The sequence below is a fragment of the Falco punctatus genome (genome assembly GCF_963210335.1).
Source record: "Falco punctatus genome assembly, chromosome: 12".
NCBI classification, from domain to species: domain Eukaryota; kingdom Metazoa; phylum Chordata; class Aves; order Falconiformes; family Falconidae; genus Falco; species Falco punctatus.
Window position 1 is genome coordinate 5,782,406 of NC_137592.1, and position 12,694 is coordinate 5,795,099.

The 12,694-nt window shown below is 42.9% G+C and overlaps 1 long non-coding RNA gene across 1 annotated transcript in view; it reads left to right on the forward strand.

Annotated features, from left to right (window-relative positions):
* LOC308071980 overlaps positions 1–8,502 on the forward strand; it is a 147,513-nt gene extending 139,011 nt beyond the window's left edge. Inside the window, exon 2 of the long non-coding RNA XR_013931451.1 lies at positions 1–8,502. This exon is cut by the window's left edge and continues 46,114 nt beyond it. This is a non-coding gene — a long non-coding RNA (uncharacterized lncRNA).
* Positions 8,503–12,694: the final 4,192 nt, after the last annotated feature.

The window sequence follows — 12,694 nt, forward strand, 5'->3', positions numbered from 1 at the left end:
GTCCCGAGTCTATTTTCTCTTCCAGAGCATGTGGAGGGAAGTGGGAGACTGAAATACCACTGTGTTTGTGAGCTGCTAACAAAACTACAGCTGCTTTGGAACAAAACAGGCAGGCTGCAGGCAGGGAGGACCACCTCCGTACAGCCTTCCAGCCCCCTTGCTTCTCCCGCAGCTAGAGCATACTTCTGACAATACAGCATACACAGAAAGAGGAACGGTCCCCTGGTCACCAGTTGTGCAACCACGTTGCAACTGGGAGGTGTGATTGCAGTGCAGATAATCAAATAACAACTAGCTTTAATCTTCACGAGGTTTAGGGCAGGCTTGTTCAGCCTGCCCAGGATGCAGCGTGCATATTCAAGAGCTGAACACTGTGTCTCCACTGCTTAAGGTATCCAAAGTAGCTAGGTTGAAGCTGGTCAATGTGTTGCTGTCGTGCCTTTGACTGCAAGGTGGACAAAAGTCATAGCTGCAAATTAAGGTGTTGTAAATTAACTTGAGCAATAGGTAATCTCCATCCAGAATTACTATGGAGATGCTCCCAATTCTGTACAAACCTCAGGTCCCATTGCTCTCATGGCTGTGCAGACAGCAGCAAAACCAGCACTAGTTCCTGAAGGACTTGCAGTCTGAATGTGCAGGACATCTCTCCATAGAGGCAGAGATGGATCTGGCAGTGGAATGATTTCTTAACGGTCATGCCAGAAGGTCAAAATGATCTGGAAACTCAGACCAAATTGCCAATCCAGACCTATAACAGTAAGAACAAACAGTTTTCCTTAGACCATTCACTGATAGCTAGGATCTGTTTATAGACCTACATTACAAAAGGATATTAAAAACAGAAGACCTGATCATGTAGAAAAGCAGGGAAAGGACAAAATCCATTTGAAACTCGAGACAACAAAGGAGAGAAAACGGAAGTGTTAAGATGTAAATATGGATACTGTGTACACAGGTACTCCTGGAATAGTGAACTGTGTCTGTGATTGTACAGTACCAAAGGAAGAAGAGAAGCATGAGGAACATGAGGCTTTCAGACAGGCCCCTCTAACAAGTCAGAACTAACCCTTGGAGTGAGATTGGAGAGAAATCAGCATTGTAGAAGCTTAGAGAGCCAGTTAGTAAGGAGTTGTGTAATTAAACCTTGAGTCCAATGGCAGCAGAGTCCTGCATGAAATCATGACTCTACTGAAATCAGTGGCAAAAATCCCAGTGATGTCAGTGGTGCAGCTCCTGGCACTTACCCATAGCAACCTCTACTGGTTCTGCTCGCGAGCTGTGGGACTGTACATTGTACTGTAGTCTGCTTGAAAAGCAAAGGCTAGTAATAGCTAAATGAATGTGTGCACTGAAAGCAGTTTTTTCCAGAAATATGGCTTTTTGATTAGGTGTGTTTCTTTTGAAAAGTGTTCTCTTTCTTTGGGAATTGCCAGTGTCACATCAAAAAATTAAACTCTTCGAAAAGCAGTAAGTTATCAGCTGAAGTAGATGACCATCCTGGAAAATGTCATTTGTCTCAAGAGCCTGACCCACAGAGTCAAAGGGAAGCCTGATTTCATTTCTGAAGGGACAACAAAGACACCATCTTGAATCACAATATTAAGGGATTGGCTGGAATAGTACTGTGGTGTTTTACCTCCATGGCAAATTTTTCGGCACAAAAACCCGTTCTGTTTTGTGAGCAGTGCAGAAGACGAACTCAGAGGCCTGCCTGGACAAAACCCTGTTTGTCCAGCTGCTGTACAGGGAAAATTAGCTTCTTCCCGGGATAAGCCAGCATCTTGCCGCCTCTCAGAAGGTGTATTGTCACCTCTCCAAGAGTAACAGCACCGCAGGCTGAGTCCCTGGATGTAGGAATTGGACCCGGGACCGACTGCTGGAGTCAGCAGAGGGGGACAGAGAGCCGCACTAGGAGACAAGCCTTTACAGCTTCCTTAGCAAATGTGTAAGAAATGGCATTTTGTTCCGTGGTTTTGCTGTGACTTATGCACTGGAGTGTTGGTGGTGAGCAAAGACCCGGTATGCTTTGGTAATACAGGTAAAGAATAATAATAGTTCAACAAAAGAGCATCGTTAGATAGATCTAACTTAAAATAAAGGCTAGTTTTACAAAGCAAATTCAAAGCCACAACAGGCAAGTCTTTTCATTTTATCTGCTGCTAAAAGGAAGATGCTTAAAGGCCTGTCTCCAAAAGTAAAATATGTGCTCATTTAATTACATCTTTTCTGGCAAAGGGAGAGTGTGTTATTATTATTTATTACTATTATTATTATTGTTAGACATATTAGAAAGATCTATACGCTGTAATATCCTTCATTGCAACCACATTGATTAGCACTAACTGAGAATGTAGTATAATAATAACACGAGGCACATAGGACTCGTTTGGCCTGTCCTGTTTGTTACTTAATTACACATGTATAAAGTAAGAGGCACAGCACCTGTAAAGATTCCCAGCACCTCCTCTTAAGCTGAGGCAGGAGCTACAGTGCATGAGAGCAGTAACAAAATCCTGCAAGCATGTTTACATTTTGAACTTACCAAATCTTCCCAAGTGGAATGCAGGGTCCGGTTTCAGCCAAGGAACTGTTAGCAGTGAGTGAGAGTTAATGGATCAATCTGCTGTCTCTTGTCAGTGCTTTTACTGTTGACTTCTGGAATGTGTTTGATGAAAAGAAAGCAACTTCTTGAGACAGAAGATACAGATGTAGCATGTTAAGGTTGGGACCTACATGAACAGTAAAGCAATGTTATCAGTGTTTCGCTTCCCCAGTGCTGCTTGCCAAAACTGACAACAGAATAGCAGCAAAGCATTTCTTTTTTTAACTACCATAACTGCACATTAACCATTTGCTCTGATTCTTTTTGGAGACACAGTCAGATGTTGTACTGGTGTTGTAAGTGAAAGATGTCAGATACTTAAATGTGAGCATGTTGCACAGCCCCCTGCTGCCTTTCTGTGGCCAGTGGAAACTGCTTTCTGAAAAGCTGAATTAAAATGGAATTTGCAGGATTGTTCAGCTGAACCAAGTTTGCTGGCTCCCTGTGCTTTATGTGCTGCCCACCAGCAGAATGCCAGGGCACTGTGTGAATCTTGCAGGATGTACTCATTCTCCCTGTAGCCCGACAAGGCAGGCTGTTACCCAAATTGCGGTGTAATTTTGAGGCATGCGGGTGGTACCCACCCAGCAGAATGCAGTGCTGTGTGGAGATACCCAGGCTAGCTCTGAGCATGCTGCAGCTGGGAATGCTGTGTGAAAGCTATCCACAATCCGATTATATTCCGCTCTTGGCTCAACAGTAGACCAACACCAGAATATTGCTCTTCTGCTGGGGCCAGGTTGTTAAAAGTTAGCTCTGATGTGCCCACTAGGTACTATGGATACCCTTGTGCTGTGTAGACATAACCACAGAGGCTAAAACCCAGATTCATCGAGGTATTTAGGCTTTTAACTCTCACTGAAATGAACAGGAGTTAAAAGCCTAAATACCTTTGGGGATTTGGGCCTAAGTGGCTTACAGAAAGCCTGTGGCACAGCAGAGACTCAGATATTTTGACTCGGAGGCTAGCGCCTCCAATATGAAATCATTCTTCCTCCCTACATCTGGTAGCAGTTTGCATTCACGTTTCCCAGCTTGGGCCATCAAAAATATGCCCATGGTTAGGACAGGAGGTGAAGAATAATTTAGGTAATTGAAACTACAGCAGGAATGTGGTTCTGTCAGAGAGCTGTTGTCTGACCTGGAATTTAACCAGACAAGTAGGGATTGGGGAAACTGCGCGCCAGCTCTCGCCTTTCAGGTGCACTGAAGGCAGTTAGTTTCTCTGGTAAAAAGGGGATAAATAGTTGAGCTTATGTGTCTGTTGAAAAGGAAGCCATATTGCTGAGAATGAAAGCAGGAGGCATGCCAAACACTTGCCTTGTTATCCACATGACTGTTTATCAGTTATAACTAGAGCTGAGCCAATAATTCTTAATGGGTAATTCATATGATGAATATCTCCCCCTTACACTATGTTTGAATCGTGTATGAACCAGCCATTACTTTCAAATATTTATTTACTAGTCACAATTATTTGTTTAATACTGTGAATAATTCATGGTTTGTGGAATGTTTTCAGGCAGTTCTCTGTAAGTAGCCAATACCCAGGCTATTTTTCATTGGGCACAGAAGTAAATGTCGCCTTTTTCTGATTACGCCAGTGTTAACTGAGGATAACTTGAAGTCAAAAGGCTGGATACTTCACTGATGTAATTTGGCATAGCTCCATTTTTTTTAGTTGATTTCAAAAGAACAGTGTTAATTCACACCAACTTACTAGATAGTCCTGAAAAGAAGAATTGTATGAAGGAAGAATGACTCCCACACCATATTGTCCCAGGACTGGCTAAACGTACCACATTTTACAGTCACATCTTTTCATTAAAATTCTCATGTATATACTTTCAGAATTTACCTTTTAAAATATAATTCAATATTAATATCTCAGTTGCTTATTAATGAGTAGCTTTGCCGTAAATTATGTTTGTGTGATTGTACACACAAAGTGACAATTTTTGCAGAAATAGTCCAAACTCAGTTTTCATCTGCAGGGTCGGGGGGATATTGTTTTGGGGACAAATCTGTGGCTTGTGTTGAGGTTAACCTGAAAAACTTCCTTGTTCAGTGTGCAGGACTTTTCAGTTCCAGTATTACTTTTACCATTACAAAATCTTCCCTTATATAAGTCTCACTGACGTCAGTGGAGCTTTGCCACTTGTATTTGCCTTATCAGATTTCCAATCCTTAAAGCTATTTTAGAAGACATTTTAAACTACATTCTGTGTGGTACCCAGCTAATGATGGGAAAACTAGAACAGGGGATTGTGTTGGATTGTGCATCTGTGATTCTTGCACCAGTTGTCCATGGTCTCCAAGCCTTGTATGTCAGAAGGGTTTTGCTGGAATACCTCATGCCTTGTATCTGTCCCTCTCTGGCCCAGTTCCCATCATTACAAGAACAAATTATATGTAGCAATACCGCCAAGAGAACCAGGGAGGGGTTAAAGGCTTGGTCCCTAAAAGCAGATTTCTAGCTAGGTCATTTCCATTTCCAGATTTCCAGAGCAACATGTCAGGCTTGCACTCAACATTGCTGCAAATCTCCCAGCTGCATATCTGTGTTCCTCTTTAGTATTTCTTGTCTAGCTATACAGCAAAAACTTAAATGCTGCCACTCAGATTGCCCCCATAAAATGTGCCTGTGGTCTTGGCTGCAGGATCCTTGTGTTCATAGCAAAGTGATTGTTAACAGCGCTTCATAGGGAGAAGTCTTGTGCCTTTCCTTCTCTTTCTTTCTTGTTTTTTGGTACTTCTGCTTCACTGATGATATGGCTCCTAGAAATACAAAATCATTTAAAAATGTCACATTTCAGAAAGAGCTGTTGCCTTTTTTGCTGAAGTAGCCTAACCAATTTGAATGTCAAAGAATCTGCTCAGACTAAGTGTCCAGGTGCATATCATTGCTCACTACACATAATTTACTAATGAGTGGATCCAGACAAACAAAATGAGGATCCAGCATGCCCTCTGGCTGCCTATAAAAATGAGGAAAGATAATGAAGTGGTGTGAATCAGGGCCTTTCTGTAGCAGCGAGGCATGAAAAAACTGGAATACAACAGCTTTTGCTGTTAGGTACCAAATATGATCTCAACAGTTCTGTAACCAACCATGGGGGCAAATCAGTTTCACAAACATTATTAGATTAGCACAGTTGGCTGTTTAGTATTTTTTCATGTCTCAGGTTTCATGTTTCTGGATGTCAACGAAAGTTTCCGTTGTGAAATTTGTATATGTTTGGCTTTTGACTGTGCAAAGGTAAGCGTGATTCTCAGAAAGGCACAGCTATTGACCTTTCTTTAATTACAAGCAAATGCAGGGGGTTGATGGATATTGCCATACTGTTGGTCTCTTCTGTTGAGTGAACATTACTGAACTGCCTTCTGAAAAACAGTGGTGTCTTTGTATGCAGGCTGCAGTTCACTAGGAACACACCTGATTACACCAAGCTCTTTTTAAGCAGAGCCCTGCACAGTGTCAAAGGAAAATGTTTTATTGTAAGTGTAGGGAAGAGCAGATGCATAGAAGAAAGGTCAAAGAAGAAGAGAACCAATTGACCTGCTAAAACAGAGAATCTTTAGGGACTTTTAGCAGAAAACCTCTATGTCTTCCAACCACTGTGATGGTGCAATCTTAAATCAGAAGAAAACTGTTGTGACCTGAAAGATATGATACCTTTTTGTATAAAGTCCTTCCAGCTGATTCAAAGGTGGTAGTTCTTCAGCCATGTACTGTCATTACAACTGTTTCCTGGACTGTGATTCGGGGCTCAGTCCTGCAAACACTTGGTTTCCCATTTGTATTTGTATTTGTATTTGTACGAGACTCACTTCCTGAAGCACAGTTCTCAGAGAGGAGACTTGTAAAATTGTCCCTATTGACAGAGGGAGTGATGGAGACGAAGAGCACACACAGACTACACAGGGGAGCTGGCTGCCCACGTGTCGTTGCAGCCACACAGTGCAGTGCTGTCTGGGGGAACCTGTGTTGTCCAGTGCAGACCTTTGTCAGGGTAGTGTTAGACTGGGCTATTTCAGAAGGGCAAAATAGCCCTAGCATAGTGTCATGCTGACTTGGTTACGCTGCTGTGGCTTTCTTTCTGTAGCAATCTCAGGAGGCGTTTGCTCAGAAATTTCTGAAGCGTTGGCTTGTCGGCAGTGCATGTGTATCCGTGGACACTTGTCCATGCCCAGCAGGGAGATGCCTCTGAGGTGGGGACTGGCATTAGCATTTTGACATAGTGTGCTTCTGAAATGAGTCCTCCAGCTGGCTGCTGCTGCCACTAGACTGCAGCTAGGCTGAGGTAAAAAGCATGTACAGAATGGAAATACACAGTGTGGATATCGGGTCCCTGGCACCAATTGTTTGTCTCTCTGTGTCCATTCCTTTTGTTCTGCACTACATGCTATTACAGATGTGGTCAGAGATGCCTCAAGTCCCACCTCAGTAGATTGACCCTTCTTCCCCTCCCCTCAGCTGTGCCATTCAGGCCATTTCCAATATGTATGTAAGACACTGGGAAATCAGATTTACTTCGATAAGACTCTCCATATGCTTACATGCATCTTTACATATGTTTCTGTATGTAAATACCTTGCTGAGTAGGGACTGGTGGCTCAGATCAAGCAGCACAAAACCCAGACCTCTTGTACAGTTGCAAAGCTATGAGGTGTGTAAGGGGCAAAGGGTGAATTTCTTTCTTTCCCCCCCTGCTGTATGGTATCTGATCACATCTCATGATAGTCCCCTTCCCCTTACTTGCACTCATGTAATTACCAAACATTGCTCTTTCGTGCTGCCTCTGGAGACTGACACTGTTGAAGCATGTAGTTAACTCTCCTATTGACCCTCTGGGGGAAAGATAGGAAGAAACACTGAAATTAAACGTAGGTGGGGTAACAACGATAATTATGTTGGATCATAACTTCCACTGATCTAATTAATGCCACCTAAGTTGTGGCTTGTGCAACTGCCTTGATTTATTGGTTATATCCACAGTTTGCAGAATGACGTTTTTGCAGAAGGCCCGTGGCTCTGATACGCAGAGCGATAGAAGTTGTATTTCATGAACATCATGCAGTATAGTTACTGTACGTGTAACAATTTGAAAGGTGTCTGTTTCGCGATGCACTTTAGAGGCACTGTGAATTGGTGATCCAGATAGGATTAATGATGTAGGCTGTACAGCTCAATTAATTTGTTTCCAGCCAGAATCTCTTCATGCTGCTTTTAAAATCGTGTCTTCCTATTGAATCTACTGTAACAAGCTCTAGGTGTTCCCAGCAATAAGTGACAGTAAAAGATGACTCTCGCCTAAGTTCCAGTTCATGTATTTGTTTTATTACTCAGGATATGTCTGGATTTTACAGCTGAGTATGTTAGGAATTTAGCTACAAGTTGAAACCGCTTTATAATGCGTGGCTATAAAGATCAAAGGTTGCAAAACCAACATTGGAGAGCCAGGCCCTGCTCTTCCAAGGCTCATCAATCATTACTTAGTTCTGGCCCATCTCACGTAATTTTCTACCATGTGCTGTCATTCGGACAAATGTTTACCCATAGCAGAAGACCAGAGACTCCCACAACTCTTACGCTAAATATTGCCATTGGTTCACGACAGCACTTGCCTTTTCGTATTTACCTCATATCTCTTTATCCTCCTCAGTTTCTTTCTTTATCTCACAGTTGATAATTTGAGGTATGTGGCTTCTGCTAGTGGCACGCTGGGAGTTCTCCTTTCTTCCAGGTGGACAAAAATCAAGATCAATATAAGACCAAGATAAAGATCTTCCTTGGTTCCCCCAGATATCCGCTGAAGACCATTACATTTGTACTTGCTGAAGTTCTGCAACACTCTGCCAGCCTGTGAAGCAGAAATAAGGCAGGAGAAACCAAAGAGTCTGATCATACACTCGTATCAGACAGATTACTGAAGGAAGAGTTGAGGTGAACGAGATACTTTGCTCTGCCACCGGCCTGCTCTGCGGCACTGGACGAGTCACTTTATTTTTGGTTTCCCATCTTTGTTTCTCTTTCAGTTGTGAGCCCCTCAGTAAGGGACAGTCTTTTGCATAATGGGGCACCCACAAGTCCCGTCTTAGGAGGCTTCTTGATGCCACTGTAGTAGAAAAAAATATCTTTGTGCAATTCATCATCCCAGCTTTGCCTGGGAGAACTGGATCACCTATTATGAGTTTTCTTATGAAAGATACCTTGGTGGGAGATATAAGAACTGGTAGGTACTGGGATCATTGGCAATTCTGGTTTTTTAGGTCTTCCTAAATGCATTTTTACCCAAGATATTAATTCTGTGAAAAACTAAAGTAAAAACAAAACAGAACAAAACCATATATATATATATAAATTTTTTAAAATCATTTTGTCTCAAATAAAATAGTTAAATAAAAATAAGCATATGTATATTAGATCTAGTATTAAAATGTAACAGCTGGTAAACTTTAGGTTTTAGTTTTGCCTACTCTGTTGACAACGTTTTAGAAAGTCAGCACCACAAAACGCATTTTAGTATTTTTGAGACCTGAAAGTTTTCCCTACTTCTGCTCCTGAATGTACTTTTTGTGGAACTCCAAGGAGCAGATTTGGTTTATAGTCAGTTGTCATTTAAGTAACAGGATTAGAAATGAGAATTAATCTGAACAGCTGTTCAAATAACTCAATTGTTTCCTTTCTGAAGTGTTTGTTTCTGTAGATCCAGCTTCATTTTTCTCACCCCGTTCTGCCCATTACTTGTAAGGATTGCTAGGAGGAATAATGATTAATGTAATTTGCTTGTTATTGTGGCTGTCATTGTCATGGCTGGAGGGTCAGATGCATATTTGACAATGAAAATCCAGATTTTCAGAAATCATTGGTGTGTCTAGGTACTTGGTCTTTTCACTGTCTTGTTTTTGGATATGTGAAAGAAGCTGAAAGCATTGAGCCTTAATTTTTTAAGGTGCTTGAGAAAAGAGTTGCAGGCAGAACTGTTTCCTGTTCTACTTCATGCCTTTGAGGGTGCAAGAAAGTTGCATCAAAAGGGAAAACAGCAACAAACAAAACGGGGAAGCACAGTTGCATTATCATTCTGAAGAAGCATTTTTATGCAAATGCATGTAACAGTTAAAATAAAGCTCATGTTGTGTTGTCTTTGACTTTTGTAACTGTTGGGGTGTGACAGGATTTAAACTTTTCATGGCATGCCAAAAATATTTCTTAACATAAAGTTACTTTGACTAGCTAATGTAATTATGTCCATTACTCACAGAGGTTCCATTTTGTCCTGTACTTTGTCTTATTAATGTATTTAGTGCTAGCGGGAGCTGGGGCCAGTGTTGATACCCGCATTCAGATGTTTCTTGCTGCTGCTGTTCACCCCTGAAGAGCCTGCTGGAGGTTTCGTGGAGGAGGAGGATAGGCATCTGGCTTGCTTGAGGGCTGGGAATGACAGGAGCTCCCGGGGTGGGGTGGATCTGGAGGTAGAGGTAAGATTTGAACTGGTGGCTGCTGCAGAGCTGAGGCAGAGGCTGGGCGAGTCATGCTGGGTGAAACTCCTATGGACCCATGAGCTGTGTCCCCAGTGGAAAGGACCCCTGTGGATAAACTGAATTGCCACTGCCTGGGGCAGCTGGGCTGGCTTGAGTGGGTAGCAGGCTTGTGCTGGTCCTCAGGTGTAAGGTTATGGTGGGGTCTGGGACTGGTACCGGGATAAGCTTATGTTTGGCAGCAGTGGGCTCCTCTGCCTGGATTTCCATCTGAGGCCAGTTAGGACTTGGGTCAGAAATTTTGGCTGTTTCGCTGATTTCATTGAGGATTAGTTTGTATGGCATTGGGTGGGATTTTTAAAGACACTCAACTAAATGTCCTTTAACTTTGAACAGGGAAAAATTATTTCTCCCCATGGGTCCCCAGGCGGGAGCTATTTTCCTGTCCTCTCAGGGCAGACCCCAGATGTCCAAGATACACATCCCCTGTGAGCATAGGACCACGTGGGTGCACCTCTCCCAGCCCTCCTGGACAGGGGCATGGGCAGACACGGATACCCAGAGCCTCAAGTTGATTTAATCTGTACCTGCCTCTGTAACTATGCCTGGCTTCCTCTGACCCAAATTACCTAACTCAGCTGGTATTTCCTTCCTCATATTCCTTCCCTTACATCTATGCATCTCACCTGCTATAGTTTAACTGGCTGCAGTGGGGGAGTTGGGGAAACTGTGCTAATGCTGCACCCACCTCTGCCTTTCTCCCCGCCTGGCTTAGAGAGACACTGTGCAAATGGAATTTTTAACATCAAAAGTTTCAATTACAGCAGGAAATGTCAGGCCGACAGAGTGCGACTGTTCCAGGTTTCCCATAAGGAATACTCCCACCCCTACTATTTACCCATATGGAAAAAACAACCTCCGATGGTATTTTTTTAAGTTCTCAGGTAAACGGAGCTGAATGGTATCATCACATACACGGCAGGCTTTCTACAGGAGATGAAAAAGTGTAAATCACAGCTAAGGGTCCAAAGCCTTTACAGTACCTTTTTCATGAAAGAAAATCCTGGGATACAGGCTAAGTGGGATGGGGGCTGTTTGAGAGGCAGCTTAACCTCCAGCAAGTTAGCAGTCTCAGGGAAAGAGGAACAGGGTGGAAACATTGATCTCAGAGCAGGAGATCATATGGAAAGCAGCATACAGAGTACCCGTACACATAACACTGGAGAAGGTGGGTTACAGGAGAGCCTTACTGGGATGCTTTCTAGGAGATGCGAGTTGTCAGTGCAATGACCACAAGAGCTGTGCACCTTCAAGAAGAGCCTGGCTTGGTACTTCTTGGTACTGTCTTTAAGGTAGCTGAGACAGGAATAAAGTCTCCTCTTCATCTTCTCTTCTAGAGGCTGAACGAATCTAATTCTCCTTCATCTTCTCTTCTAGAGGCTGAACGAATCTAATTCTCTCAACATCTCCTTGGTCATCATGAGCTCCAGCTCCTGATCATCTTGGTTGGTCTCTCCTCAATTCTTCCAGAAAATGTGTCCCAAACATATTTTGCATGTCACTAGGCAGTATCAAGCTCATCTTTTATTGGAAGAAATGTAAGACTTTTACCATGGCCTCAGAGATCTCCAGTGGTCTTAGGTCTTGCTTCATAATACAGAGCCACCGCTGAGACAGATGATACTTAATTCACTACCACTCCTGCAGGGACTCCCATCATTTGCCTCAAGCAGGAACAGGTTATGCTTTTAATGACAGTGTTCAACCTGTGGGATTGTCTTGGACATACTGGTTCCTGAAATTGTAACTGGGCTTCCAAAAAAGCCTAGAGAACTTCAGTGGTCAAATTAAATCAGTAAATGTGGTAAGGAATTTGGCACTTAAGTCACCTGCCTCTTCAGGATAATTCAATGTATCCCAAAATCAGGCTCAGTCAGCATATTGTCCAGCAGAAGAGTTGTTGCTGTGGAGTTTTTAGAAGTGTTTAAGCTCCCCGGCCTGCTCAGTAAACTGCTTCCTGATGGGAAGTGTCTGTCCTCATGTGTGCTGTATATAGACTGGCACCTATTTATGGGAGGGAGTTTGTGTGTGAGGGCAGTTGGTAATGTCATGGGAAACCTCATTGTGTTTCTCTGCAGAACGGCACAAGATCATAGCACAATACAATATATTTTGCAGATGTGGTGGTACAGTGCTTCTGGTTAGGGCAAGTGGGAACACAATAATTTAATTTAATAGAAAATGGTGAGGTTTCGAAATGTGTTTTTATTCCATAGGAAGATGAAAGCAAGCCCTCTTGAAATGTTTCATGAAATGAAAATGAAAGGGAGGAAGAACTTTTTAAAAATAGCTATTAGCTAGCTGGTTAAGGAACTCACCTGGGCAGAGGGACCTGTGCATTGAACTTGCTGCCCTCTATCAAACAGAGCTGGAATTTTTACCTACATTCTGTGTGTGAGCTTGGGTGGTAGTGATGAGGGCTCTGTCCTCAGCAAGACTCAGGGACATTTGGGACGGGTTGTATTCACAGTGTTACTTGGGGAGATGGAAAGGGAACAGAGCTATATGTCAGCAAGCGGATCCAGCCGTGGGTTCATCCATGGGCAC